The sequence below is a fragment of the Penaeus vannamei genome, chromosome 31 (genome assembly GCF_042767895.1).
Source record: "Penaeus vannamei isolate JL-2024 chromosome 31, ASM4276789v1, whole genome shotgun sequence".
Taxonomy (NCBI): domain Eukaryota; kingdom Metazoa; phylum Arthropoda; class Malacostraca; order Decapoda; family Penaeidae; genus Penaeus; species Penaeus vannamei.
The window spans coordinates 4458395-4463829 of NC_091579.1; the positions used below are offsets into that span (position 1 = coordinate 4458395).

At 37.5% G+C, this 5435-nt stretch overlaps 2 non-coding genes across 2 annotated transcripts; both read left to right on the forward strand.

Annotated features, from left to right (window-relative positions):
- Positions 1-611: 611 nt before the first annotated feature.
- On the forward strand, positions 612-684 carry TRNAR-CCU (transfer RNA arginine (anticodon CCU)). The gene has a single exon. It is a non-coding gene; the product is annotated as a tRNA-Arg (tRNA).
- A 3586-nt stretch (positions 685-4270) lies between these two features.
- Positions 4271-4343, forward strand: TRNAR-CCU (transfer RNA arginine (anticodon CCU)). The gene has a single exon. It is a non-coding gene; the product is annotated as a tRNA-Arg (tRNA).
- Positions 4344-5435: the final 1092 nt, after the last annotated feature.

Consider the following 5435-nt stretch of genomic DNA (forward strand, 5'->3'; position numbering starts at 1 on the left):
TATATATATATATATATATATATATATATATATATATATATATATATATATATATATATATATATATATGCTTTGTGTGTGTGTGTGCAGATATATGAACATATACACATTCACACACAAGTACAATATATATAAATATATATATATATATATATATATATATATATATATATATATATATATATATATATATATATATATATATATATATATATATATATATATATATATATATATATACCCATAAATACATACATACATAAATATATACATACATACATATATATATATATATATATATATATATATATATATATATATATATATATATATATGTATATATATTTATATATATGTACATACACACATGCATACATATACAAACATACGTTTAAAGAAGATGGATATAAAGATGTGATGGATATACGACCAGACGGCCAGACAGAAGATAGATAGACATAGACATAAACAAAGACCCTGTAAGTATATCCACTTGCATGTATATGCATATTTTTATATTTATATATACACACATGCAAACACATAACCCAGCTCTAACACACGCAGCGGCCAAGCCATTCGCTCCAACCCCCCTTCCCCACACACCGTCCGCCCCTGTGGCCCAATGGATAAGGCATTGGCCTCCTAAGCCAAGGATTGTGGGTTCGAGTCCCACCAGGGGTTGAATTGTTTTTATTCTCACTAATTATCTACACGAATTCCCTCATTTACGTACGAAATACAACAACATCCCGGCACGTGGCAGTCTTTTAGGCTACGTAAATGTTGGGTTATGTGTTCGTTTCGCATCGACTTGGCTTCGCTCGCCCCGATCGGCTTCCCTCGCCGACCTTTCGCTTTTGCAGCCTGTCTGATGAGAGAAAGGTCAGCATTCTTTATTACTACGTTAGGGAAAGCGAACATTCTCACTTTTATATAACATTATCTTATTATGCTTTTCTACGCTTTCATCTTCTTATCATTGTTATTAGTATATCAATCATGATGATATTAATCACACTAATATCCATCGTCAGCATTAGTATTGTTATCATTATGAATTTATTGACCTTACAAGAACTATCATTATTATCATCACCATCTTTATCATCCTTATTACTACAAATATTGTGTTTATGCCACTGCTAATTCGTTATAATTACCACAACCACCACCAATCAACATCATTATTTCATGACAAAAATTACCATCAGCACTTTGAAGCAGATGAATGCGCGGAATCTAATCAATTACGTGATATTACATATTAACCATTCTGGATCGTCACTGTACTGTCTAGCATAAGGTTTCTAGCTTGCCTTTTGTAATTGAGATTAAAACAGTTATTACATCTATTACTCACTCATTCTCTTTCTCTCTCTCTCTCTCTGTCTATCTCTCTTTCTTTCTCTCCTTCTTTCTCTCTCACTCTCTTTTCTCTCTCTCTCTCTCTCTCTCTCTCTCTCTCTCTCTCTCTCTCTCTCTCTCTCTCTCTCTCTCTCTCTCTCTTCTCTTTCTTTTCTCTCTCCCTCTCTCTCTCTCTTTCTTCTCTCTCTCCCTCTCTCTCTCACTCTCACTCTCTCTCTCTCTCTCTCTCTTTCTTTTCTCTCTCCCTCTCTCTCTCTCTCTCTATCTCTCTCTCTCTCTCTCTCTCTCATTATTTTCTGTTACGTGGTAATGGAAGTATTAGTGTTAGCGAATAGTGTGAGTATATGTATGTTTGTGAGTATATACGTGTAAGGGTGTATGAAGCGTATACATACACGCGCGCGCGCGCGCGCGCGCGTGTGTGTGTGTGTGTGTGTGTGTGTGTGTGTGTGTGTGTGTGTGTGTGTGTGTATGTGTGTGTGTGTGTGTGTGTGTGTGTGCGTGCGTGTGTGTGTGTGTGTGTGTGTGTCTGTTTGCGTGTGTGTGTGTGTGCGTGTGCGTATTTGTGTGTGTGTTAACAGCATGCGCCTGCGTTTACAACAATCTATACCTCTGCCCGTGTCCGCATCAACCAGAATTCTTCCCCCGAAAATATCACAGCCAAAGGCATTCGAACAGCATCCCCCCAAAATCAAGATAAAATAAAAAGAGGTAAAAGACATCAACACTCGTGTCTGTGAGACGAAAACAATTGCATAATTCACGGGCGAATCAGCGCATATCCCTGACACACTGACATTAAAGAACCACCTAAATACTCACACTTTTCGTAGATGTTGCACCGAAGCGAATGCAGAAGGACAAGGTAGATCTCTCGGGTAGATTTTTTTTATAAGCAAGAAGGTCAATTTAAGTTTCTTTTCAAAGGGTAAGGTCATGCTTCAAAACTTAACTAAAGAGGATTGGGGGGAAAGGGTGAGAAGCGAAAAAGTAAATAAATACAACAGTAGATGAAAGAGAAACAAGGGAGCCAAATGATATATAAAAGTATTTACTAAGTTATAAAGAAAACAACGAAAGTTAAGGGAACGAAAAAAAATATTTCATAAATATTTATACAACTATACAAGTTGACATCGAATAAATCTCACAGCAGTTACCCAATTATTTACAAAACTAACGAAAAAAAGAAAAGAAAAAGAAGAAAATAATAATTCGTTATCCAAAAACATATCCATTCATTAACAGGAAGAAAAAGAGAAAAAAAAGGAAGTACAAACACACTCTCAGTAAACAGCATTAATAAAAGCACCAAAAACACTTTGTTTTATTCAGCGCACCTCCCTATTATAAATAGAACAACTTCAATTCCACAGGAACTCGGCGCTTTGAGAGTACATTTTCTACCTTAATGGCATCACTTCGCTGTAACAGCAGCAATTTACATTAATAGCGGTGCATAGTTTTCGGAAAGAAAGATTAGTCTGATAGTAAAACCTTCGGCTAATATTCATTGAAATGTTGAATGGAATGCAACCTTATATGTGGCCAATATAGTGTCACCACAATACCATTTTAATATGATTGAGCCATTCGATTCTCCTATCAAATAAAGTCTTCAAATGAGCCACAATAACGTATATGTAGAGGCACCATGTAACTAGCTGCTATCATTATGAGTTAGCATTACATAGTGATATTATTTGAAATATTACCGTAGGTCAAGCTGTTGTATCACATTCTTGTTAGTTCATCGTATACTTGATGAATCTCATAATGGTTCTCTTATATAACATCAAAGCCAGAAAGATAACAAGACCGATACGCGCAACCTTATAGATAAAAAAACAACAATTAGTAACGTAATTTTTCAGTCTTGTGGTTTACAGACGAGCGGCTCCTCTCTGCCTCTCCACTCCACCCTCCCTTCTTTTCTTTCTCTCTCTCTCTCTCTCTCTCTCTCTCTCTCTCTCCCTCTCTCTCTCTCTCTCTCTCTCTCTCTCTCTCTCTCTCTCTCTCTCTCTCTCTCTCTCCCTCCCTATCTCTCTCTCTCTCTCTCTCTCTCTCTCTCTCTCTCCCTGTCCCTGTCCCTGTCCCTGTCCCTGTCCCTGTCCCTACCTACCTACCTTCCTCCTTCCCTCCCTCCCTTCGTCCCTCCCTCCCTCTCTCTCTCTCTCTATCTATCTCCCTTTCTCTCTCTCTGCCTCTCCATCTCTCTCTAATATCCTGACAAATAAACTTGCAGGTTAGCTCCATTCCCCGACAGCTCGAAGCCCCTCGTTACACATATGCTGGACACGCTAAATCCGGGACTCTCGGACAAGAGAACCTAATAATGACTCCAGTGGATCAGAGACATGTCGTACGTTAGCATTGGGAAGCTGCAGACTACATCCAGTCAACGCTTCATACATAATCCGTGTGTTACTTCTGCTTATGGCAACTGATGACAAGTTACGATGATGTTTATGATGATGCTCGGCTCCGCTTATTCGGTAAGGTGGGTTTGGGGAGAATGACAAATGTGTTTATCTTTAATTATTTGTTTTTCTTTCTGACTAACGCAGGTGAGTACTTATCAACTTTATGGTGTTCTTTGTGTAACATGTTATTTGGGTGTTCTCTTTAATCTGTTGCGTTTCTGTGCGTCATAATAAGCCTTTGAAAGTCCGGTAGATACAGATATCACTCTCAGGGAAGTGCGCACGCGCAGAACACACTCCCACAAGTACACGCAGACAGACGCGCGCTTCTGAAAAATACACATTCATTCAAGTCTACTGAGACATGAAAATCAAGATAAAATCCTCAAGCCCTAATCTAACATCAATAAATTAAAAAATAAACATAATTCACTTGAGAAACTGGGTAACTCTGGGGCCGTCTTCCACACAAAGCGCTCGCCCCTGTGGCCCAATGGATAAGGCATTGGCCTCCTAAGCCAAGGATTGTGGGTTCGAGTCCCACCAGGGGTTACAGTTTTTTCGCAGATATTTGATTTTTCTTTATTTTCCTGATGTATTATGAAAATAGAAACGTGTGTGTACAACAAAGACTAGTTTTAAAGAGACATTACGATATTTGGAGGACATAGAGCGAGTGTTTGACTCCCCCGACCGCGGCGCGAGGTGGGTGGGTGGGGAGGGAGTGGGGGGGGTGCTCCTCGTCTGTGGCCTTTACGCTCGGCGCGAAGATGGCGTGATCGATACCTTCCCTTGTTAATAAATTTTTAGTGGTGCCTAGAATACACTGCTTTTCATTATTTTGTGATTGCTTATACGTAAGACGAACTGCGGGATGATATTATACAGTTCCTAGCGCAATTCTGAATAATGTTCGCTAAATTTAAGATGGATAGTTCATTAAGCTAGACTCAATATAGGTGTCTGTTCCGGAACGTGGAGTGCCAATCCCGTAGACTTTATCTTCACTACTACTGATTGTTTCTCGTAACAAACAATGTATACTATATATGCTACACACAGGTACACACACGCACACACACAACCGAACACACACACACACACACACACACATATATATATATATATATATATATATATATATATATATATATAAATACATATATATATATATATAAATACAAATATACATACATTATATATATGTTTATACACACACACAAATGTATATTATATGTATGTTTGTTTGTTTGATTTGTGTTTGTATTCCTTGAACATGTAATTCCATAAAGGTGCGTGTTTCAGATGATCTTCAGTCTTTGAAAATAATAAACTGTTAACACTGAAATAATGACATAATATAATAAATGGCTCAAATGTACATTTAATGTCTAGCAAAAACACACATGCAAGCATCTGCGTATGTAGAGTCATACTATGCATATCATGTAGACATACTACAATATTTACACACATGAACGTACACATAACTTGGACGTAAGTTGTGTGTATGCGTGTGTTATAATTTGTTATATTTATTATACAGAGAACGTGCCATGATAAATGTTTAAAGTAATTTCTTTCTTATAAGAAATTAGGCCAGTGACTATGAATTAAAATAAGAGTTCTACATTTATGCGTGGC